The sequence below is a fragment of the Phyllobates terribilis genome, unplaced genomic scaffold, assembly GCF_046119375.1.
Source record: "Phyllobates terribilis strain yellow unplaced genomic scaffold, ASM4611937v1 Scaffold_9__5_contigs__length_417890890, whole genome shotgun sequence".
Classification (NCBI taxonomy): domain Eukaryota; kingdom Metazoa; phylum Chordata; class Amphibia; order Anura; family Dendrobatidae; genus Phyllobates; species Phyllobates terribilis.
Window position 1 is genome coordinate 142,915,724 of NW_027362769.1, and position 26,532 is coordinate 142,942,255.

The following is a 26,532-nucleotide window of genomic DNA, read 5'->3' on the forward strand; positions in this document are numbered from 1 at the left end:
GTAAATGATTGTAGAATAATAGTTGCAGAGAAAAAATACGGATGCTAGGTGTGATAAAATCGCATTGTTCTTGAACGAAAATTGCATGACACTCGTCCGATTTTTTGGTGCAGATACCTATGGGTATCAGCCTTTACTCAGCACAACTCTTAGACTTGTATTGACTTTTCTAATTTGATAAGAAGTGCTCCCCATTAACATGACCCTTTTATCCCATTACACTCAATCAACACCCATATTAGTATTGTCATGAGGGTCTTGTGAATGTGGCTGAACCTGTCCCCATGTCCTCCCCTCCCTCCACTCACCTGCCCTCCTCCAGCCCTGCCTGCCTCACTCATGGAGCCTATTCCCTTCCCCTCTGCCTGATCCCTCCCCTCTCCTCTGTGGAGGAAATGATGTGTAATGCCTGGTTAATTACAGCTCCAGACACCCATTGGAGCAGCCAGCCACTTCCTCCTCTCTCAGACACAGAGTCCCAGGCTCTGGCTGTTTGCACAGAACTTTTGCACAGTCCTTTCCCTTGGATTCCCAGTGTGGTTGTGTCTGCTCCCTAGAGAGTGGAGGGGTTGGGGGAGGCGGGAGGTCTTCTCCTCGTCCTGGGTGCAGGGGGAGGTGTCCTGCCTGGAAGATGAGGATTGCTGCAGGGGAAAGCCTTCTTCCCATCCGCTGTTCCTGCTGTGATTGCTCAGCTCTATCCATGGCCAGTCTATGGAATTGCTAGGAGGACAGTGCGCCTGATCAGCTGCAGAACCGGCGACAACACCAAAAAGGCAACATTGTTGCAATCAGAGGTAAGAGATTAGTCTGCGGTAAAGTGGAGGAAACCGACCTCCAGCACCGGCTGCAACAATGTATCTGGTAGTGTATACACAATAGGAGGGGTCAGACAGAGCTGGGAGTCCTGCCCTCCTGGAGGGATCATCTGCAGAGATGTGAGCACTGAGGTTCTGCAGCAGCTGTGGGATGCATTGCACTGTATATACTGAGCACGGTGGAGTGTGAGTAGGATGGTCTTGCTTTTTTTTTTTTTAGAGGGGGCTTCCTAAGCGATTGGGTCACTTAGTGCATTGCAAACCCAAGTGTCCTCTTGTGACATGGTTAGGAGGTCATTACAAGTGGTGTCTGTTTTTTTTTTTTTTTTGTTTTGTTTTTGGGCTGAAAGTGGTCTCTTACCTCCATAGTAATGGTCTCCTACTTTCACTGGTGTATGATCTCCACTACTAGGGAGGAAATAAATATGTAAATATTGAATATATAACTATGTAAACAATGACTATATAAGAGCTTGTGCACTCTATTCACAAGTATAGCCTTTTAGCAGACTCTTGTAGCTTTAATAGGGGGGGCTTTCTAAGCGGTGGGGGTCTTTGAGGCCTAGAATGCTTGCGCCCAGGCTTTTACTGTTTACTATACTTTGGTTTCCTGGGCAGATCCTGTGACAGACATCTGTAGGGCCCTCAGGTGGCGGTGTCATGGAGTCTGTATGGCCTGGGGTAGAAACAGACATTGCACATAGGCTTTTGCGATAAGCTAGTTGCTGGGGGGTTGTTTGGACCACTGTGTGTTTATTATGGGCCTTGAACAAAGTTATTTTCTGATATGATTTGAGGGTCTTTAATATATGAGCTTCCCCCAGTGCTTGGGACAGGAGTGAGACACTGCACATGGTATCCTGCAGCACAGCAAAAGCCCCAGCTAGCTGGAATACTATACAAACATATTGTGGGAAGAGAGCCAGCGTTCCTCCCGGGAATTTCTTCGTCTGCTGCTTGCTATGTTTATCTGTGTGGGTGGATGGAGGTCTATGAACTACTAGGCAAATATATTTCTGTTGCTGTCTTTTTATTTAAAGAGCTGGGAAGGGGAGGGTGGGAACACCGGAGACAAACATCTATGAAATTTGATTCCTCCCAGACCTCATATATTATAGTCTTCTAATGTCAGTCTACTCCAATAAGACAGGAATGTGACTTTCATCTTTACAAGGCAGTAGGCCTATCCCTATCAGACACTGGCAACTTGCAGGGTCCCATTTGTGCAAGTACAAGTTTGATTGCTGGGATTGTGTTTTTGTTAGATTTTTTATTTTTTTTTTTTTTCATTCTTTATTGCTGCAGCGGAGCCACAAATTCACATCTAGCATTATCCATAATAGACTGCAGTCTATGGGCCTACATTGCAATATATACCTTCCCTGGTAAGGTCTGATTTCTGCCCATAATTGTGTGCCAATTGACCATATACCAGTAGATTGGCACCCATTTTATGGCCTCATTGACTTGGGCTAACAAAACTGTATGGGGGCAGAACGATCGTTTTGGCAATTGCTCTATGCCCATACAGCGCGTGCTTTCGGCAACGCTTTCTCTGTAAAAACTGTGCAATTTGCTGCTGACAATGGATGACTTACGCTGGCATAAAATTTATCAGTCAGATAATGAACTAGTTTTTCCTGTCGGTGGCATGTTTACATTAGCCGGTTATCGGGATTGAGTTTTTTCTTATGAATGTTCACGTGCCGATTATCAGCGTGTATAAATGGGCCTTAAACAATATTCATTTATAAAGGGAGAGTCCTCCATATTCATCAACTCTGTGTAAACTCTCCCCCACCACTGTTTGGCTGCTTTACTGGCAGATCTGCAGCAGAAAAAAATGATAATTTTATTAAAACTGCAGCAAGCAGCCCCCTAAGTGATACATCGCTGGAATCAGGGTCTCTGCCCCTACATCATGCATGTGTCTGATCGGGTAGCAAAAATCTTGTGACAGATTCCCTTTAAGGACTCCGTGTGCCCCCCTATACTAATCTGTGGGTGATATGAAGTCTTAAAATGCTCCAAACTGAAACATCACATATGTCCCATAGGTTGTGATGAATTTTCTAGGAAGCATTATGGCTGAAATTGGATGGTGCGACTGAGTGCACACCTGAAACCCTTCTCAGCTGTGGGGGGGGGTTGGCAGAGTTTTGTCCAGTAGCACTGTTTGATCTTGTCTTGCTACTTACAGGGCGGTGATATCAGGAGAAATGTTCAGACTTAAAAAAAAAAAGATATAAATATCTATGTATAGTTTTAATCTGTAGTTTACATAATTGTATAGTTTATGTAAGTTTGAGGTTTGGCTGACCGAATGTGTTCACTTGTGGCTGTGGTGCATTTTTCTGTGGTTTTTTGAAATTGTAAAAAGTGCAGCATTTTTACTTTAGATTTGGAAAACTGCTGTAAGAAAATGGATTGCATGAATGTAAGCTTATCTTGTGACTCCGGCGGAAATACCATTGGTGCAACATAGCGACCAATTCACTTGCTCAATGCTACAATGTGTCACACAGTGATCTTTGGCTGCAACACAAGCCAAAGTTGCCGTGTAGCCCTAGCTTTAAGGTGACCATATACAGGTGCATCTCACTAAATTAGAATATCATCAAAAAGTTAATTTATTTCAGTTCTTCAATACAAAAAGTGAAACTCGTATATTATATAGAGTCATTACAGAGGGATTTATTTCTGTTAATGTTGATGATTATGGCTTACAGCCAATGAAAACACAAAAGTCATTATCTCAGTAAATTAGAATAATTAACAAAAAACACCTGCAAAGGCTTCCGAAGCATTTAAAAAGGTCCCTTAGTCTGTTTCAGTAGGCTCCACAATCATGGGGAAGACTGCTGACTTGACAGATGTCCAGAAGGCAGTCCTTGACATACTCCACAAGGTCCCAGAGTCTGGAGGAAGAGTGGAGAGGCCACAATCCAAGCTGCTGGAGGTCTAGTGTGAAGTTTCCACAATCTTTGATGGTTTGGGGAGCCATGTCATCTGCTGGTGTAGGTCTACTGTGTTTTATCAAGACCAAAGTCAGTGCAGCCGTCTACCAGGACATTTTAGAGCACTTCATGCTTCCCTCTGCCGACAAGCTTTTTGGAGATGGAAATGTCATTCTCCAGCAGGACTTGGCCCCTGTCCACACTGCCAAAAGTACCAATACCTGGTTTACACACAACAATATCACTGTGCTTGATTGGCAGCAAACTCGCCTGACCTTAACCCCATAGAGAATCTATTATAGAGAATCTATGGGGTATTGTCAAGAGGAAGATGAGAGACACCAGACCCAACAATGCAGACGAGCTGAAGGCTGCTATCAAAGCAACCTGGGCTTCCATAACACCTCAGCAGTGCCACAGGCTGATCGCCTCCATGCCACATTGCCGCATTAATGTAGTAATTGATGCAAAAGGAGCCCTGACCAAGTATTGAGGGCATTTACTGAACATACATTTCAGTAGGACATTTCGGATTTTAAAAACATTTTTCAAGCTGTTATAAATTATTCTAATTTACTGAGATAATGACTTTTGTGTTTTCATTGGCTGTAAGCCATAATCATCAACATGAACAGAAATAAACACTTGAAATAGATCACTCTGTTTGTAATGACTCTATATAATATATGAGCTTCACTTTTTATATTGAACTGAAATTAACTTTTTGATGATATTCTAATTTTGTGAGGTGCACTTATGTGTTCATACATCTGTTCCTTAAGGTCTGACCACAGACCATGATTCGTGGATTGTCCTGGTCTGTGGGTCTCTTTATTCAAAATTGGGAAAATACAAAAAGGTAAAAGCTGGTGATAAGAAGCACTAAGGCATATAAAGTCCTTGTAAAAACACAGCGCGTTTCGATGGCATGCAAGCCGTCTTCATCAGGTAACGGCTTGCATGCCGTCGAAACGCGTTGTGTTTTTACAAGGACTTTATTAAAGGTAGTAATTGCTGAATTTTATATGCCTTAGCACTTCTTATCACCAGCTTTTACCTTTTTGTATTTTCCACATTTCACCCCTTTGGGGTTACTGGTGAGCTGCTTTGGCTTACTTTTTAATTTTAGCTCATGGACTGTTTGCCCCTCATTTTGACGTCCTAGCGCTTTGTATTACCAGCTTCAACTTCTTTTTTTTTCTCTTTACTCAAAATTGACAGCCTCATATTACCTATGAGACTGTCAAGTTTGGGTCGGGAGACCTGCGACCCATCTGTAAATTACGGTCAGCGCTCGGATTGTGAAACACGGATGTGTAAATATTGGCATAAGGGTACGTGCACACAATGTCTTTTACAGGTGGATTTGTTTGAAATCTGCTTGAAAAAAAAAAAATAAAATTTAACATGCATTGTAATGTCAAAACGAAGTGCTGTGCGTATGTTCGGTCATTTTGTGCTTCTTTGAAAGTTGTTAAGTGACCTGACCGTTCCTAAGGTGACTTCGATTTGGAAGTTGCTCACTAATTTATATATAAAGTACAGATGACGCTTTAGGAAAATCACTAGCAGCGTTTGTGTATGGGAGAGCCGGCTGTCGACCAAAGCATCGTTCGACCAACAGCCATCTATTGTCTGGATGGCTTTTGGCCAAATACTAATTTGGCTGATGACTATGCCTTCCAATCTCCCCATACACATGTATGATTGGCTAATGATTATGTAAGGCCAGCAGTTTACAGCTGGCTGCTGAAGACTTGATTACCTTTCAGATGTCTTGATTTGTTATCCAGGGGGGCATGGAGGGGTTAAATCAATTAATGTATATACTAATAAGGTTTTGAAGACCACTTTGCAGCTTGCTGTTTGACAGTGCTTCCCCCCACCCTATATCCTCTGATGAGCTTTAGACATTTACATTTTAATTAATCTTGCAGCCATTTTCTGTGGATGAGCCTGTCCTTTTTGGAAGCAGATTGCTTTCCCATGATAGGTGCTCAGCTCAGAGGTGATCAGTGTGCAAAACATTTCTTTGTCATGCAGAATGGGCTGTGAACGTGATTTGCACTTTCCTGTTGATTTGAGCTCAGACATGCTGGAGATAAGCGCAGCACAATAGACAGTGTGTCTGGGTCTCTTCACTTCTCCTTTGAAGTAACCCACCCCTAACTGGTCTGAAACCAGGGCATTAATTGATTTCAGATAAAGTTTTGGCTCATGCTGTGCATTGTGAAGCTGAGAATGCAGCTATTGGAAGGTCACAGCACAGACATTTATTTATTTATTTATATATATATATATATATATATATATATATAAAATATTTTTTTGCAGGCATGTATTCATTTTGCTCTGCTGTCTCCTACAGAAATTCCTAAAAATAAAAAAATATATATTTTTATTCACCATGGTCATAGATTTAAAGGTCTACTTCCCTTACATAACTAAATGATGAAAAATTATTTAGAAAAAAATATTAATTTTGCACAGATGCAAAATGAAAAATGGTTGCTAACAATCTAATGTGAATGGATAGAGACAATTGTATTTTGGATTCATAATGTAGTGCCTATACCTTGCTGGAGACACACAGCTTTATTGCATCCATAATGTAGTGCCTATACCTTGCTGGAGACACACTGCTTTACCTTTATGTGTCCTGCTGATTTTTATATGAAATCCTGAAGAAGAAAAAAAAGAGTATATTCACATGAGACTTTCTTTTTTTTTTACTGTTCTGTGAAAATTGCATGTACAAGTAGCCACGATTGTGTGCTGCCGCTTTCATAGGAAAAACTTAAAAGGTGCAAAAGCTGTATCACAAAACCTATATGATTCATGGTAAGACCCTGTGCATATTATTTATTTGTATTTTTTCTCACTGCACCATTTTAAGACTTATGAAAAGTACTAATAGGATGTGAAACTCAACGTTCTTCTGTATGTGGCCAGTGCCTTGAAATTTACATTTTTTTTTTTTTTTACTTTTTTTTTCAGTCTATGTGCTGTTTGTGTGCTAAAAGGACAGACCGCGGAACGATGTTAATCAATGTGTTCGTTCACACAAATGTTTTTCTACGTTAAAAAAAAAAAAAATAAAGACGTGATATGGTTGTCAAAAAATAATAGGAATGTGGATGAAAAATGGACGATTTTTTTCATGTGATCACGTTCCTTGCGGGAAGGGATTGTAGTCTTTCCTATCTGTTTTTATCCAAAGAGACAGTTTTCAGTAAGGAACGGTTGGTGGAAGCAGGCTTGGACTGGCCCACGGGAGAGCAGGAGAATCCTCCGGTGGGCCACCACCCTGTTATATGAGCAGTACTTCGCATAATATACTTGAATCACTATGTACAGACAAAGGCAGCATCTTATTCATTTAACAATCTACCCAGTCCATTGTTCTATCATTTGTGATTGAGGATAATGTCACATTTGTATAAAGCTGAAAACTGGGGCTCTGGAGTTGGTTACTGATGGGCCCTTGGCACTCCTTTCCGAAACTGGGTGGAAGGGTGTCTATAAATGTTACGTCATCTAGAAAGCTGCTGTGAAATTAGTTGTACAGAAGTTAGTGACCTAAATGGGTTGATAAGACCCTTTGGGCCCCAGCATTGGTGGTGGGAGGAGGGCAGGCACTTTGTGCTGCTGCTAAAAAGTACATAAGCTAAGTGTTGGCTTGACCCTTGCACTGGCTTCCTCCGTAGTTGTGTATCTTTAGGTCTCTCCTAGTATTGTTCCCACCAGTGTGTGTATATGTATGTGTGTGTGTGTGTATATGTATGTATATATATATATATATATATATATATATATATATAATCTCTCTCTCTGGCTTGGCCGATGTCCCACTCTCAAGTTTTGGAAAGTTAATCGTCGTTCTGGGATCTGTAAGGGTCCACCATTCCTAGTAAGTGTGGACATGCCCCAACAAATGCATACATGTTGGTAATGGGTCAGCAAAGTGCTAAAACGTTTGTTTTTAAATTGGTCCCATCTACATGTGCTAAATAGATTTTCAAACTGGGGTGTATGGCATATTGATGGACCAAATTTTATATCCCAAGAGTATACGTCTGACATGTTAACCAATTTTTATATATCTATATCCATACTCCATGCGTAAGCCATAAGGATAAATTGTCTAGTAAATTGTGACTTGAATTAGTTCATGTACACATGATTTTGCGGCCACCATGTTGATACGGTCTACAGATGAGCCATATATTTTTAATTACCTGATGGGCAAATCCATTCCCCCATGATATCCTAGCATTTTCTACAATTTTTGAATCTCTAAAGGCCCAATGCACAGTAGTCTAAATTCGGGTAGTGGCCGACAGTTCTATGTTTAGGGATACCCGATTTCCCCCACCCACCGACATGACGACGGGGGAGAGAAGGATCCTGCATGTTGATTTCCAATGGCCGATCTTTTTTGTTTTCTGAGAGGGATGTTCTCAGACATCACTGGCGGCTGAGCATTCCTGTATATGGAACTCAAGCAAGATGGCTCTCCGCGGACAGACAGCTATATAATGTGTATGGGGCCTAAACCTAACTAACAAATTTTGCAATACAATATAAAGATCAGAGAACTGTCAACATTAAGTCAAGTGCACACCTTTTCTCAGGTCTAGTGCCATACCTCTGTATATGGTTCAGTTACCAGATATGTCTGGTTCATCTAGACATGGTGGAGGATTTCCACTGCAGACTTCAACCATGTACGTATGGCAAAATCTAAATTGGACACCTTAATAAGGCCCCATCACGCGATTCAATAATTGGTTGAATGTATTCATTGTTTTTGGCAGCACATCTCACAAAAAAAATCGTTCCATTTCTATCAGGTGGTAAAGCTTACATAGATGTGTGAATGCAGCCTAAAGGGTTAATGATCATATAACCAAACTTTTTAACCCAATTCAGTTTTGTTCGGGCCGTGTAAAGGTTCCTTAACTGAGCACCAGTTGTCTTGTCATATGATTGATTGGAACTCATCTTGGATAATATCTAAGGTCACGGCCCCACTATCAGTATTTGGTCAGTATTTTTTCTCAGGAGTGGAAGCCAAAACCAGGTCACAGATGTATGGAGGAGACAGGTTGTGGATGGCTTTGTATGCCATGGTTAGGGTTTTGAACTGGAGTCTCTGAGCAATGGGGAGACAGTGAAGGGATTGACAGAGAGGAGAGGCCGGGGAATAGCGGGGGGACAGGTGGATTAGTCGGGCAGCAGAGTTTAGGATAGATTGGAGGGATGCGAGAGTGTTTGCAGATTCATGGTTGAGGAATGTGCGTATCCGGGAGATATTTTTGAGTTGGAGTCGGCAGGAAGAAGAAAAGGCTTGGATATGTGGTTTGAAGGAGAGGTCCGAGTCCAGGGTTACCCTGAGGCAGCGAGCTTGTGAGACTGGGTAGAGTGAACAGCCATTGACGTTGAAAGATACGTCAGGTGGGGGGGGGGTGAATGAGATGGTGGAAAGACGATGAGTTCTGTTTTATCCATGTTAAGTTTTAGAAATCTGTGAAAGAAGGTTGAGATAGCGGACAGACATTGTGGGATTTTGGTTAGTAGGGAGGAGATACCTGGTCCAGAGAGGTAGATCTGTGTGTCGTCAGCATAGAGGTGGTACTGAAAGCCATGAGACTGAGTTGTCTCAGGCCAAAGGTGTAGATGGAGAAGAGCAGGGGTCCTAGGACTGAACGTTGGGGGACACCGACAAATAGGGGGCGAGGTGATGTGTGAGTGGGTGACACAATGTCCTGTCTTTTAAATATGAGGAGATCCAAGATAGGGCCAAGTCTTTGATGCCAAGAGATGAGAGAATCTGTAGTAAGAGGGAATGGTTCACTGTGTCGAAGGCAGATGACAGGTCTAGGAGGAGGACAGAGTAGTGTCGCTTGGATTTGTCGGTTAGTAGGTCGTAGGTGACTTTAGTCAGGGCAGTTTCAGTAGAATGGTGCGTTCGGAAGCCAGATTGGAGGCGATCAAAGAGAGAGCAGGAAGAGAGGCGGGAGGACAGTTCAAAGTGGACATGTTGTTCCAGAAGTTTTGAGGCGTAGGGGAATAGTGATATGGGGCGATAGCTAAACAGAGGGGATGGGTCAAGGGCCGGCTTTTTGAGGACGGATGTGATCGAGGCATGTTTAAAGCATGAGGGGAAGACCCCTGTTGTTAGTGACAGGTTGGGATGAAGACTGTGGTGAGGTTAGGGATGAGGTGGGACGAGATTGGGTTAAATTCGCAGGTGGTGAGGTGTGATTTGGAGAGTAAAGAGGAAACTTGATGTTCCGTAATGGTGGAGAAGCTGGTTTTGGAAGAGGAGGATTGAGTAGGTGTGAAGACGGGCTGGGGGGACTTTAGGCAAAAGCTTTGCCTGATGGTGTCTACTTTCTGCTTGAAGAATGAGGCAAAGTCTTCGGCTGAGAGGAGAGCGAGGAGGCACGGGGGACGGAGGAGAGAATTGAAGGTGTGGAATAGTTGTTTGGGATGAGAGATGAGACATATGTTTTGTTTTGCAGCAGTGAGTGTGGACTTGAAAGTAGTGAGGGACTGTTTGAATGCGATGAAGTGCTCATTGGAGTGGGACCTTTTCTATTTGCTCAGCAACCCTGGAGGTGCGTCGCAGCTCTTTGGTTAGGCTGGTGTGCCAGGGTTGCCTGTTTGTGCGAGCTTTGGTATGTGTGAGGGGGGGGGGGGGGCGGGGCGACCAAATTGAGGGCTGCAGCTGTTGTGGTGTTATATAAAGCGGCAGCAATATCTGCGTCATGTAAGGAACTGATGTCTGTAAGAGGGAGGAGGGATTCAGAGAGTGAGTGTAGATCAAAGTGTTTAAGACTTCTATGAAGGTGTGCAAGTTTGTGGAGTGGGTATTGTTGCCCCAGAGAAGAGAGGGTAGAGAATGCAAGTAGGTTGTGGTCAGAAAGCGGGAGAGATGAGTTGGAGAGGTTAGAAAGGGAACACAGGTGGGTGAAGATTAGGTCCAGTGTGTGGCCATCTTTGTGAGTGGGGGCAGAAGACCATTGAGTAAGGATGAAGTGAGGGATAGAAGCTTAGAGGCAGCTAAGAGGGAAGTGTCAATAGGGATGTTGAAGTCACCAGTGATGATGGTGGGGATGTCAGCGGAAAGGAAATGAAGTAGCCAGGTGGTGAAATGGTCTAAGAAGGTGGTGGCTGTTTCTGGGGGATGGTAGATTACGGCCAGTTGGAGGGGGAGTAGATGCGCACACTGCACCTCCAAAAGAGGGGAGCGTAACGGAGGGTGGCAGTGGGATTTGGATTTGGGTAAAGGAGCAGTTGTCTGATAGGAGAAAACCTACTCCTCCACCATGCTTGTCATTGGAGCGGGGGGGGTGGGGGAGGTGGAATCCACCGTATGAAAGTGCAGCTGTAGAGACAGTGTCAGAGGGGGTGAGTCAGGTTTCAGTGATGCCGAGGAAGGAAAGTTTGCTAGTGGTGAAAAGATCATGGATGTAGGAAAGTTTGTTACAGATGGAGCGAGCGTTCCATAGAGCTCCTGTTGGTGCGATTGGGGAAGCGGGGGCTGGGCGGATGTGTATAAGGTTAAAAGAGTTGTAAGAGTTTGTGACAGATTGTGGATAGGAGGTGGAAGTGACTGTGGGAATGTAGAGAGGAGGGCTAGGATTTGGGGAGATGGTCCAGCACTGAGGAGGAGAAGAGAAAGTGTTAGTAGGTGGGAGCAGGAGAGGGCATGAGGTGGCTGTCTGTGCTTAGAGACACAGGATTGAATGTTGAGGAATAGTTCAGAGGAAGAGGTGAGATGAATGGGGAGGATGGAGGGAGAGATGAAGAGTTTGTTTCTGGGTGTAGGGATTAGGGGTGGTTGTAAGAAGTGAAGGATTAAGGGGGTGAGAGTGAAAACAAACACAAACATTGTTTACTGTGACTTAGTATCCAGTTCCCTTCAGGTTCAATTCTGGTATAATTCAGATCTCACACTTAAGCAATGGACACACTTAAGGTGATGGACTGCAGACTACATCTTTAGCAGACTCCTTGCTCACAATATATGGGCTACAGAATGCATTCAGGTGTGAACCAGAGGGGAGTGGTCTGTGCTCATCTTGATCAGCTGATTAAGGCTAAGCCAGATGTAGCATATTCAAGGGCCAAGTAAACAAGGTCATAAAAAGAGTGGGGGGTAGTAGTTAGTTGAAGAATGTACCAAGTGTATATAGAAGCAGAGGAAGGGAGAGGTCAGCATGGGAAAGCTGGATCACGTACCAAGGGAATATCGGATCCAACTTAAGCATGCAGCGATTTCCCCCTCTCCCCTCGGACTGATTTGGTCTGAGGAAACAATTGGACACGTTCACGGTCCCAAAAAATAATATTGGTCCAAGTGTGATACAATGTTCTGTCGCGTCGCACTTGGACGGAAATTACGGTGGTGTGAGCAATCCTTAAGAGTGGATACACGTGTCTGTGCTCGGATTGCAATATTCAGCGCGATTGTGGGTCTCCTGACCTGAACTGACTGCCTTAAATATGCCGGATGGCCATATATTAAAGTGTGTGCACACACCATATAGAGTAAAATGGATGAGTGAATGCTCCATACCAGTTTAATCCCAGCTGAGGGTATACGTACCTACCTCCCACCCAGTTTGGGGACTTTCTTGTCTTCATGCAATGACAAACTGCTGCCCGGCACTTAATTTGTTTGGCATTTTATTCCATGGCCTGATCGTCTGTCCTGTGATTGTGGCATGTTTCTGGCTTCCCTTATATGAAACCTTCATTCACAGGTCCTTGTTGAGGTGATGTTATGGTTTCTCCATTAACCGTCCTTTGTGGCACTTCATCCCAGAAATACCTTTTGCCACTCTGAAAAAAAAAGGCAGTAAAAAATGGATTCATTCCACAACAGGAAAAGATGTGTGAACACACTCAGCTCATAAAAGTGCATAGAAAGCTCCAGGATTTCTACATCAGAACATGTCAGCATTCTGGAAAAGTGCCTGGAAAGTATTACAAATGGAGTTTTGTGTCCCCCTTCTCCTCCATTTATAAGGTAGGAGAGGAGCTGGAGGTGTTTGAAGTGCAACATTCCTGCACTAATGTCTTGGCTTAGGCGGTCTAATGTATAAGGAGGAGACCAAGATGATTTTTCAATCCTTTTGTCTGCCAAGATATTAAAGTTAACTTGTTACATGACTGTAAAAGAAATGGATGAATGATTTCTAGTAGGCCGTGAGGTCAAGGTCCAGTTCTCCCAGTATATCCTTTACCTGGGTATCTTGAACTCCTAGATAAATGCTAAACAGTTTAATTGCACACACAAAAAAAATCTTCTGTTCCTTACTTAGGTTTAATTCACATTGTCCAGTAATGATCAGTTTGAACTGATCCAGCAGCAATCCATTGGCAAAAAAATCGTGCAGACACAATTTTAGTCTGTTTTTTAAATAACTGATCTTTGCTGAATCTGTGTTTTTTAACATTGAACTCTAAGGAAAATGAATAATTAGTCATCCGTTTTCTTTCAGTTGTAGCGGATCTGTGTTTTTCTGCTTACTGGATCCAGTAATGGATCTGTTTTTTTTTTTTTTGCTTACTGGATACAATAGGTTTGCTTCTATAACCTCAGTGGATTAGAGGGATCCTCCCAGCTTTAGGGCAGGTGCATATGAGCGTATTTTCGGTTCAAGTGCGATCCAACAAAACATCAGATTGGACTTAGACCAATGTTATTCTTTGGGGCCGTGCACATGTCGGATTTCTTACTCTGACCGAGCCGGTCTGAGGGAAAAGTCTACGCATGCCCGAGTTTGATCTGATATTCAGATTGCACTCGGCCTTGCAAGTAAGTGAATCCATGGAAACCGTCGGACTGCACTCGGATGACATCTCAATGCAGTCCAAATTCCATGGATTGACAGAATGGGGAAGATGGATAAATCTTTTTCTCCATCTTCTCCTCATCCAAGAAAATCTGATCAGAGTGATATTCGCATAATCAACCCAATTCTCTTGGATATGAGAACCTATGGCTGTCTGCACCTGCCCTCGGAGTGGGACTGTTGGAAATGGCCAAGCTGGATCATCGCTCAATTCAAACAAGGAACTTCAGAGCCCTGTTCTTCTAATCGGTGGGGTATCTATCGATCACCAAGCCATCTCCTATCCTGTGGGTTCCTGTTGCAGGGATGTAACACTTCACTTAAATTATAGTAAGGCTATGTGCACACGTAGCATTTTTGATGCTTTTTCGCGGAAACTCTATGTAATCCGTCTGCCAGGTATTGCAATGGTAATCCTGATGTGCTGTGCACATGATGCTGAAATTTCCGCTCAGGATTACCATTGCGGAAAAAAAACGCAGCATGTCCATTATGCGCGCTTTTCCGCCGCGAATTCTCGCCCATTGAGGTCTATTGAACAGCAGCAAATCCGCGGGTATAATATCTATACCTGCGGATTTGCTGCGCTTCAATTAAAGCCAATGGGCGTGAATTTGCGGCGAAAAAGCGGTGCGGTTGGTACCCAGGTCGGCAGAGGAGGAGTACTACTCCTCTCATCCTCCTGGTCCCCAGCGATGTCTTCAGCCCGGCGGTACACTGCTGGGAGTGCGCTCACTCCCAGCAGTGTACTGCGCTGTCAGGACCTGCGGTCACGTGAGCGATCAGCTGATTGGTCACGTGACCTCACTGTGGGAACATTCTCAAGAATATTCCCACTGGTATTGGTGGTGAGCTAACCAGGGCTGATCAGCTGATGAACCCCCCCCATGACCTCACTCCAGCAGCATGTACACTGATGGGAGTGATTTCACACTCCAGTCAATATATATTACTGTCTTCTACAGCAGTGACATCAGTGATTGCTGATGTCACTGCTGTAAAACTGACCCGGATCGCCGAGGGACGATCGTAACGGAATCGTGGTCTACGTTGTGAGGGATATGGTTGTTCATTTTTTTTACTTTTTTTTTTTTTTTCTTCTGAAGATCGAGGGATTCGGGGACTGAGAGAATAATATATATATATTTTTTTTAAAACCATGTGTTTTTTATTTCATTAAAATACTTTATTCTGGCTGTGTACTTATTGAAAAAGCGGCGACCATTTTACTACGTAGTTAGTAATGGGGGCGTCTTATAGACGCTCTCCATTACTTAACTGAGCTTCACGTCAGCCACCAACACAAGGCTGACGTGAACCCCAATCCCACTCGCCATCGCTACAAGGCAGTTGGAGGAGCGGAGGCTAAGCGCCAGATTTGGCGCATCTTATAGATGCGCCTTTTCTGGGACTGCTGAGGGGTGATATTATTATCTGCGGAGGGGGCTAGTATTTATGGCCCCTTCCCTGGCTATTAATATCAGCCCTCAGCTGTCGGTTTAGCCTTTCCTGGTTAGATTTTATAGGGGGACCCTACGTCAATTTTTTTTTTTGGGGGGGGGGGGGGGGTCCTCCTGTAATCTAGCCAGTAAAGGCTAAGCAAACAGCTATAGGCTTATGTTAATATCCAGGGAACATTGTTGGCTAATGGCCTATTCCCTGGCTACTAATATCAGCCCCCAGCGGTCTGCTTTCCCTCTGCTGGCAATAAAAATGATGCGGGACACCCCCTCCCCCACCCACGCCTTTTTTTTTTTTTTTTTTTTTTTTTTTTTAATTCTAGGCTCTGTGCCCATTTTTTGCTGCTTCCAAAACGTTTAATTCTATTGAACGCAGGTAAATCCACATGTGTTCACTGAACCATGCATATTTACCGCATTCTATACTTTCTAGTGGTCAAATTTATGTTGCGGAGACTAGCTACTCTGCAAGAGAATTTGACATGCTGCGGTCCTGAAAGACGCGCTGCATGTCAATGTCCACGGGTGATTCGCAGCCTCAGATGCACGCATAGCGGACATGGGATTTCTAGAGATACCATCCACTATGCTGTAACATCTGGACGTTGCGGGTTTGACGCTGTATAAACATGCAGCGGCTCCAGATCGTGACCACGTACCCAAACTCACCCGCAGCATGTCAATTTATGTAGCGGACACGCTTGTCTCCGCTGCAGGTTTTGACCGATTGAAGTGTCATTATATGCGCTGGATTCACATGTACCGACAACAAAAGTTTGGCATTAGAACACGGCGTTTTGAACGCAACAAAAATATGCTGCGTCCAAAGCGCTGCTTGTTGCTGTTCATGGGAACGTAGCGGCTAACGAAACAGCTGTGAGCTGTTATAATAGCCAGGGACCATTGTTGCCTAATGGCACCTTCGTAGGCTAAAAATAGCAGCTCAGAGCTGCCCCAGAAATTACATGAATAGAAATGCTAATGAAGATTGGGTGAATGGGATTAGATGACACCTAGCTCTTAGGTTTGATGATGAAAGGGTCTGATTGACACCTGGTCATCACTAAACAAAAGTAAAGTATAGAGTTAAATAAACACACACAGAGGAAACGCTTTATTTGAAATACAACAGGCACATTCTTTAATCATTTAAATTAACCAATATACTCACCCCAGTTCTGACAGTAATCCAAGGGTTAAAGCAATGTCCCACCAAATAACTTTATTTAGCTCCAAAAAGCATTCATTGATGCACAAAAAAACGCTTTAAAAAACGTGGCAAAACCGCTTGCTTTTTTCCTGCCAAGGAGATGGAGAAACGCTCAGGAAATTTCTGCTTCACATCCTGAACGTGCGCACATAGCTTAAAGTGTTGGGTTGTGGCAGCTCACATCTTGACCCACTCAAATTATCAGGCTGAGTGAGATGTTTTGTTTCTTTTGGAGAAATGTGAAAACTGTTACCATTATCTTGATGATGATGATGTTAAGAGTATAGTCTAAACAAAACTACATGGAATTCTGTACGGTTTTCAGAATGAAAACTGACCCAAGCGAATCTGCATTTTGTCACCTAGTTTCACCCCTTAAATTTATGATAGAATTAAAACAACGGTTACTCTTTAAACACATTATGTGCGAAAACGCATGTTAAGTTGTATGCCATGTTTCCCAATGATAATCCGTAGAGGCAATTTCCGCAGCATGTGCACAGCACATGCGGATTATCATTGCGGAAAAATCCGCAGCACTACCATTCATTTTGCGAAATTGCCGCCATTGACTTGCATTGAACCGCATAACATCTGCATGTATATAAGTATGCATGTGGATGTTATGTGATTCAATGCGCGGATGGTAACCGGGTCTGGAGAAGGTATACTTACCTTCTGATGGCCCCTGGTCTGCTCCTGGCGGCGCTGCTGGCTCTTCGGCTGCTCGCGGTGGTGTCAAAGGACCTTCCATGACGTCATTTAGTCATGTGACAGGTCACGCGACCGCCGATGTCGGTATTTTTCAACATTTTTATTCTTTTTTTTTTTTTTTTTTAACTATTGATGCAGCATCGTAACTTGGTCACACAACATAAATCCATGCCGGTTGTATGGATTTATATAGTGTGACCAAGTTGTCAAGCACTTTTCCAAGTGATACTAAAATCGCTTGGAAAAGCGCTTGATAACCCGCATGCAAAATCGCATGTTCAAAACGCTTCAAAAACGCTTCTACCTGGCAGGAAAAACGCATGTACAATCCGCATGCGTTTTTTCTGCCAGGTAGATGCAGAAACGCTCCGCAGCATCGTGGGCACTTAGCCTAACTGAGAAGCTGCTTGCTGCAGCAGGAACCTGCCCCCTCTGCAATCAGAAACCAATTGAGCTTACCCATAACCATTTGAGGGAAGACCCTTTATCAGGAGACAGCTGAAATGGAGGGAATTGGGAACATATAGACCCTATTTGTTGTCCTGTGGATTGATAGATAAAACATATAAAGGTTTAGCATGATCATATATGGGAATTAGCAGCCTTACATTTTGTGGGCGACTGCTTTCATACATTTATTGTGATGGTGAAGTAGAAAGAATAATTAAAAAAATTATGCGTAATACGCGTATGGTTGATAACAAAGTACTAAACGCCATTTCCTGGGATCCAGGAATCAGAACTACCCAGTCTCCAGATATGACAGTCCTGACTTTGTGCTACATTGAGGTCAAGTGTTGATTTGTATCAAAATTGCTTTGTGCAAATATTTATTTTATGTATTTGTTTTTTCTTCCTAAGCTCTGCTTGGGGGATGGAGGTAATTGCTGTCATATGATGCTAGAATGCAAGAAGTCTCCGACTGGAAAGTGGAATTAGATGCTATAATATCTGCAGTGGTTTCTTAGAATGTCTGGCTTGTCTCAGGATATGAAAATGGTTTCCAAATCAAATGGCAGGTTAGGCTGATTAAAAGAAATGCGGTCTTGCATGCTGTTTTTTTTTTTTTTTATAAAGGGGAGCAGGAGTGTTAGGAATGTCATTTTTTTCCAATAAATAAAATATATAATTTTTTACTTTGAGCAATGTGCATACTTTTTTTTTTTTTTTTTTTTTTTTTATACAATATATGATGGTTTATTCAATTAATCTTGTGGAAATCTAGAGATACAGGAAGAGTTGCTTAATGAATGCCAGTAACTATTATTTGTCGGCTTGGTTTCTGAGCTAAGAATTTTACAATTTACATGCGATAGTAGTCATCTCGGACCTTTCCTGTATGATCAGTTTAACATATAGAATCTATGCATGACTCTTTCTACAACTGTAAATTTTTTTAATACCATCTGGCTTTTTTGCAAGGTATCCTGTGTATGGCTATATGCACACTTAAGGAAGCACTCCTCCCATCAAAATTATCCTCTTAATATCTTGCAATCATCATATTATGCAGCACTATGTACTTACAATTGCTTATTTTGCTTTTCTACCCAGCTAATTCTTCTCTTTTTCATTAGGTCTCTGACATCACACGATTTAAAAATTTGACTAGCTGAATCTTTCTAAGCTCTATGTAGAAACAGGAGGTCAATTTTCCCTGCATGAGTCATCCTTAGAACTACAATTCTACATCACTGCAAAATCCTTGACAGTGGGAGGAGCGGAGTCCGAAGTTGAAGTGGGGAATGACTCCTGCAGAGAAAATTGGCCTCCTGTTTCTACATAGAGCTTAGAAAGATTCAGCTAGTCAGTTTTTAATCACATGATGTCATAGACTTAATGGAAAAAGAGAATTATTAACTGTGTAGAAAGGCAAAATAAGCAATGGTAAGTTCACAGTGCTGTATAATATGATGACTGCAATATATTAAGACGATAAAAACTTTGGTGGGAGGAGGAGGAGGGCTTCTCTGATTGTTTTTTTGGAGCAAAAACTCTTTAAATCCTTCTCCCAAAAAATGCAAACTCCTCAAAAACGTGGCGCAAAATGACTCTCTGTGCACATAGCCAGTGAGTGACCCAAAATACAAGTGGTTGGTCATGTGCTCATATGTGTATGACCATTGACAAAACACATTTCCTTACTGGTGACATCAGAAAGTCAAACTAAAGACAGTAGGTAAGTAGCCGCTAGCTGGTGCTCAAGTTTTCTGACATTTTCCGAAAAATAAGTTTAGTAAACTTTCGGCAGAAAAATAAAATGTAGCCGTAATGTGTGATTGAAGTTTTAGTCTCTTCTTTAGCAGCTTATGTACCTTTTTTTTTTTTTTTTTTTTTTTTTTTTTTTTTTTTTTTTATATACATATTTCCTTTTTAAAGTGATTTGAGTTAAAATGTATTCCAGTCTGTGTTTGTACGCATGGACGGCCAATATGAAATTGTTTATTAATTTGCATGGCATTCGGGCTGATGGCCACGGATGGAGTTGTCTAGACAGAAGTAGCCGTCAGTGATTAAGCGCACGCCGTGTTTGCTCAGGTGAATTTTACAGTGTAATTATTTGCTTATATGGGAGGTGGACTATCAGAAAGCCATGGTTTCAGCTTGCTTTTATCTGACTCTGTCTGGGTGAGCTTTTCCTTCTATTGATTCTCCTGATCTGTGGTGTATGATAAAAAGCTTACTTAAATGACACCAGAGACAGCTGTCTATCTCACCAGAACATATCTGTGCCTGGTTAATGGCGCCAGGATCCTCATCCCTCCCTCCTTCCTCTTCTTTCTCAATACTAATCTGATACAAGAGCTCAATAATATTTGTTTAAAGCAGAAAGAGCAACTAATTTCTATAAATATTATCTTGCAGCAAAAGCTCCAGTTGGCTTTCCTTTTTAAGTTTTATAATATTCCTGCAAATTTTAAGACGCATTCTACACTTTTCTATGAGCAGGGATGTAATTCAAGATAAATTATTTTTTTATTACAAAATTTACTGCTCAAAAAATCTGTGTGCTACTTCAATTATGCCTTGTGGGTACGATCCCATGGGGGCTACATGCACTGCAGATTTTCTGACCCAGAATATCAATACTGGCACTGTCTGTCAATTTATGCTGCGGATGTGACTACGGATTTTATCCTTTACATTGCAGCGAGTGAAATGTGTACCATTTCTGCACCAAAATCCAGCAGTTTTCCTGCTGCATTACTATCCCTGCTGCAGGGAATTCTTGCAGTTTTAAAGTTGCCTATGCCACAATTCTCGAGGTTAGGTAGCAGGGCTAAATGGATTAATTGGGTAGGATATAGGCAGATCTGCATTTTCATGTTTGGTCTATGTTTACTTGGGATGGAAATGTGTACAGATTTGCACACGCAGACTTTGCAGCAATATATTGTACTGAACCCGTGGATTAAATTTGAACAAATCTCATCCACGTGCTACGGAAAGCAAATCCCCAGCATATTCATTTCTGTTTTAGATTTTACCTCTCTGACCATAGAGAGCTGATACCTGCTGTGAATACTTCTGGAAATATGCTGAAAAATCCACATGTGGCTCTTGAGTTTGTGTGGATGTACCCTAATAATAAATTGGTCTAAAAGCTGTAATGGCTGTCTACTGAACGAACGGTCATCCAACATATCGATCCCTGTCCCCACTCCACCCTCTAGAAAGCTGATGCAAAAGTAAAAAACAAAAGGATCAGCAGTAGAAGTTCCAACTGCTCGACCCTTCTGTTAGGAGAATTGGGAGCTCCCGATACACATCAGATGCTGAAATTGGATTTAACCGACTTTGATCTAATGTGTATGAGGACCTTAAGGCTCTGTATACTGTATACACATCCGTTTAAGGCTTTCGACTGACGTTCCTTATTGAACAGGGCTCCGGAGTTGGAGTCGGTGTCCATTTTGGTGGAGTTTGAGTCGGTATAAAATGGACCAACTCCGACTCCTGAAATATATAATGAATTGGGTACAGTAGTTCAATGCCGTTTGTGGGGAATATTTTTTCATAAGAATTTGGGAAAGTTCTGAAATGTCCTATAAATGTCTGTCCTATTCCTGATCTAAGGGTCTAGACTTTTAGCTGAGATGAATCTGTGCTACAGTAAATTTATCACTTAAACATGAGCCGTGTATGAGGGAGTCGGAGTCGTGGTTGGAGTCTGTGTCATGGAAATGTTGGCGTTGGAGGTTTGGTCCTGTTGAATCTATCACCAAGGGGTGGCATTATATAAAGAAAAAGTATATTGCAAACTATACAATTTTTTTTTTTGCAATGGCCGTCTGTTTATGAAACGCGCATTTGTTATTGCTTTTCTAAACTTTTATGCACATGCATAACATCCCGAGTGAAGCCAAAAAGACAGTCTCTTGGCCTCCACTTGGTGAAGGGAGTTTTTCAGAAATGTTAATACATGTGCTGGGAGTTCAGTTGATAGATTTATTTTTCTCCTATTTTGCTGAACATACAGTACTATAGTTCTAGACTGCTGGATGATACATTTATATCTATTTGTTCTTTCTTGACTTTACTTGACTGGCTGATTTTTCTTTTTTTTATTCAGGATGAAGTCACATTATTTATGGAAATTGTAGCCTCTGTGTAGATAAGGGTAGAGTCAGCAGGACCGCTCCTCTTGGGGAGGAAATGCCGATAAAGACTTCTAGTGACACTCGCTAGCCTTTAGAACAATATAGTATACACTAGATGGTGGCCCGATACTAACGCATCGGGTATTCTAGAATATGTCTCCCGACGGTGGCGTACTTATTTTAAATCTGCCGCCAATTGGCCGGAGACCGTGTTTAAATTTGGCGCCACAATCGCAGATTGGTCGCAGCCGCCGGCCGCGACCAATCAGCGAACCGTGTTAGTGAGGATCGGGGAGCATCCACCTGCCTTATAATGCCCCATGCAGGATGCCCCCCCCCCATATAATGCCCCATACAGGATGTCACATCCCTCCCTCCGTTATAATGCCCCATGCAGGATGTCACATCCCCCCCCCCCCCCTCCTTTATAATGCCCCATGCAGGATGTCACATCCCCCCCCCCCCTCCTCCCTTACGATGCCCCATGTAGGATGTCACATTCCCCCCCTTCTTTATAATGCCCCATGCAGGATGTCACCCCCCCCCCCCCCCAAACCATATAATGCCCCATGCAGGAAGTCACATCCCCCCCCATAGTGCCCCATGCAGGATGTCACACCCCCCTCGTTTATAATGCCCCCTCCACGATGTCACACACCCCCACCCCACCATTTAATGCCCTATGCCCCCATACAATTAAAAAAAAAAAAAAAATCCAATACTCACCTCACTTCTCACCTGCTGGTGCTGCCGCTGCTCTGGACTCCTCATGTTTGCCGGCATTTTCCCGCTCTGCGCTGTGACCGCACAGGAGAGAGCGCGGTGGAAAGACGTCACCGCGCCCTCTGACCTGAGACTCCACAGTCAGAGGACGCGGAAGACACCGGAGCTGCTGCGGAGGCACGGGGAGAGGTAAGTATTGCGCCGGGTGCTGATCTCCCGACGGTAGCCGCATGGAGGTCCCCGACGGTGGTGTACTTATTTTAAATCTGCCGCCAATTGGCCGGAGACCGTGTTTAAATTTGGCACCACAATCGCAGATTGGTTGCGGCCGGCCGCAAGCAATCAGCAGAGCGGTGTTTAAATTTGGCGCCGATATCGCTGACTGGTCACAGCCGCGACTAATCAGCGAACCGTGTTAGTGAGGACCGGGGAGCATATCCACCTGCCTTATAATGCCCCTTGCAGGATGTCACTCCCCCCCCCTCCCCAATATTATGCCCCATGAAGGATGTCACATCCCCCCCCCACCATATAATGCCCCATGCAGGATGTCACAACCCCCCCCTCCGTTATAATGCCCCATGTAGGATGTCACATCCCCCCCCTCGTTTATAATGCCCCCTCCACAATGTCACACACCCCCACCCCACCATTTAATGCCCCTATACAATAAAAAAAAAAAATACAAAATAAAAAATCCAATACTCACCTCACTTCTCACCTGCTGGTGCTGCCGCTGCTCTGGACTCCTCACGCGCGCCGGCATCTTCCCGCTCTGCTCTATGACCGCTCAGGAGAGAGCGCGGTGGAAAGATGTCACCGCGCCCTCTGACCTGAGACGTCGCAGTCAGAGGACACGGAAGACACCGGAACTGCTGCGGAGGCACGGGGAGAGGTAAGTATTGCCCCGGGTGCTGATCTCCCGACGGTAGCCGCATGGAGGTCAGCGGCGCCTCCGGTTTGGGGACTTATGCTGCTGCATCGCCGCTGACCTCCGTGCGGCAAATGAGCCACTAACGGCTGCCATCTTTTTTTGAAATGCCGCGTCGCTGATTGGCCGCAGCCGGACCAATCAGCGACACGGGATTTCCAGGACAGACAGACTAAGAAAATTATATATATTAGATTAGATATCCCATAGTTTGTACCACTTGTGGGGGGCAGGAGACGGCAAGAAGCCTACAGAAAAGGGAAATCATTCATGTTAAGGGCTTTTGCACATGACCATATTTTTGGTCCGTGTGTGATCCGATAAATCATTGGAACACTCTCGGGCCAATGTTATTCTGTGGGGCTGTGCACATGTTTTGGATCGCACTTGATTATGTAAGTCAATGAGTCCGTGGAAGAAATCTGACTGCACTCGGATGACACTAGTATGAACTAGTCCAAGAGGCTGGTCCCAGTGGGGTTTTCCCCACCCTTATTCCCTTTTAGTGATTGGTCTCTTCCTATGTGTGCATATAGGGAAAGACCTGCTGGTGAAGATGATCATGGCGGGGTGAAGCCACTGGGGACTTGCCTCTTGGACTAGTCATCTGCTGGCTTTTCAAAGTCTGCTTGATCTGAAATGATGCTTCCTTTTAGAATAAAATATACACAGACAGGTTCCCTTTAAGACTGGCATAGCAAAGTTACAAATGATGCAACGTTTGGTGTTTTCATGCCAGCACCCTTATCTATGTTGGGGCATCGCCTTGCGTAGCCCAACAGTTAACTAGAATTTACACCAGAAAGTTGCAATCATTATAGCAGCAATTGTTCTCCACCCTATGATTGGAGGACATTTTCTGTACACAGGCAGCGATGTGCGTCTCTTGATGAAATTGATGTTTCTTGCATATAAATCGGCCATCTTGATCCCAACCTCCGTGTTTTATAACTTTTTTTTTTTTTTTAGGGTTATGTGCACACACTGGCCCTGATTCATCAAAGCTCTTATGGTTGATTTCAGGTGTAAAAAGTTTGAAAAGTTGCAGGATTTTGCAATTTTCTTAATTTTGCTCAGTTTCGCCAAAATGGGTGGAGCTGGAAAGTGATGGGAACACGGCAGGGGCGTGACGCAACTGTTCATATGATGAGCTTTGGTGTTCCTTATGCCAGAAAAGTAAGTAAGATTTGTGGCATAGCGCCCAAAGGCGCACACCGCTTGTCAAACGCTCCTGGTTTATTAAGGGCTACACTACTCTTAATCACCAGTGTCTGACTCCAACATGACGCCCCCTTGTGAAGATTTCCGGTCTTGATAAATTGGGACCAAAGTCTTCTTCAGGCAGATGAAAAACTTGGTGGGTTCAAGAGGGAGACTCTTCAGGAAATGTGTGGTGGTGTTTTTTTTCTTTTCTTTTCATTTTGGAGCATCTATAAACAAATGAACTTCTATTGATCTTTACATACTAATGCATATGTTCATTCTTTTTAGCATTAGATAGAGCTTCTTCAGGGGGGTTTAGAAGCGGAATCAAACGTAAAAGACGGCGGGTGCACATTATGGTGCAACCCACATCCAGACATCCAGTGCAGACTCTGGTCTGAACCTGTGATACATCTGCCACGTGGCCCTTAAAAGCTGTGTGAATGGAGGCTATATGATGGCTATGTAGGGAGTGCCACTGAAGCTGTAAGCAGTGGCTCTCGGTGTGAAGAATTGGGAACCTCCATGCTTCGATCTACACAGGAACCTTAGTTTTACTACAGCTTGGAATAATATTTGGTGGCATGTGAAGGTTTCTTTTCCTGCCTTGAATCGTTGAATGCAGTATCCGAACAAGTTCCTATTTTGATGTCTAGCACAGCTGTCTCCTGGAATTGGAAAGTTAATATTCGGAGTATATAAACCACAGAGGCTACCGAGCTATCTATGTCTCCACCGTTTGTGTGTTGCTACAAATATCCCCATTTTTAAACTGGCAGAATTGTAGCGTCTTCTGGTGCCGGGAGCCTCCAGCCTCTTGTATCCATGTTTTTTGGCCCATTTTATTTAAATGAGCAGCTGTGCATTTGTTCCCTCGCCAAGGCGTGATTATTTTTTGATTCTGCTTCAACAAAACTCTCAAGAAAAACCATGTTTTACGCTGAGTAATAGTTATTTTTTATCTCTATTGAATGCATTCCAGATATCTTGGGGTGAGAGGCACTCGTAGATCCGGAGAATAGATTTGTACACTGTACTGTGCGAGGGGATCATGTAAATGCCGGGTCCAGCCATTGGAGCATTTCTAAGAATTCTTAAGCTACAGTCCTTTCCATGAGTAGAGTACTGAGAAGTGTCTACGGCATTAATAAAATGTGACGGTGGAGATAAATGGCCACAGCAGCCTTTATTGATTGCAATATTAATATAAGCAAACCTTAAATCACCATTTCTTTCCTGAGGAGAACCTGGATGGCCTAACAAACACCGGGCAGTACCAGCTACAACGAATCCAAGGCGCACCGCTCCATCTTGGGAGTGACAAACAGTCATAGTACTGCCCACACAGCAATTTTTGTTCCCTGGAAACTGTCCCACTGGGAACTAACTACCATTAGTAATGAAGGGCCGCCATACCTCTCATGTGCCCAAACCCTAATTAACGAAGGCCATCCCTGACCTCCTCGACTCCAGCAGCCATGACAAGACAAAGGAATCCCACACACCACCACCGAAATTTGGTCATTGTTAACCAACATAAAATAAGGGCGGGTGGGCGGGATGTTCACTGGTTCTGTATCCTGGATAGAAGCAGTTGGTCCACTGGTCCTCCTCTTCTTATAAGGTACCCTAAGATACCCCACCCCATGCAACCTTTTACCCAATCCTAACCTAATAAATGGAACAGAGCCGCAATACCATACACATCCAGGTTTTGTAACAATGCGGCCATGTTTGTCTAATCCTTCATAATTTATATAATTGCCTAAGGCTCGTGCTGACGATTGCATAAATCGGCCGAGTGCTATCCGTGGTTTTGATGGGTTGCACTCATCCCCATGTTATTCTATGGGGCTGTGCACAGTCGGTCCAACCACAGCAGGCTTGACTTGTCTCCCAGAATCTGATGGCACTCGATAAAGAAAATCGGACCGCACTCTGATGATCCAGTGCTGTTGGATTCTCACAGACTGATTTTATAGAGAAGGTGGAGAAACTATTTGTTTATTAAAAAAAAAAAAAAAAAAAAAAAAAAAAAAATATATATAT

General features: G+C 43.4%; 1 protein-coding gene across 4 annotated transcripts in view; it reads left to right on the forward strand.

Annotated features, from left to right (window-relative positions):
• Positions 1-402: 402 nt before the first annotated feature.
• The window catches only part of ACVR1 (activin A receptor type 1), a 95,165-nt gene continuing 69,035 nt past the window's right edge, over positions 403-26,532 (forward strand). For 3 of the 4 annotated variants that reach the window (XM_073647145.1, XM_073647143.1, XM_073647147.1), the window contains exon 1: positions 403-794. The gene's annotated coding sequence lies outside the window, so the exon portion shown is untranslated. Of the gene's footprint in view, positions 795-926; positions 1,002-26,532 lie in introns of those variants that run through there. The other variant, XM_073647146.1, reaches the window with a different exon arrangement.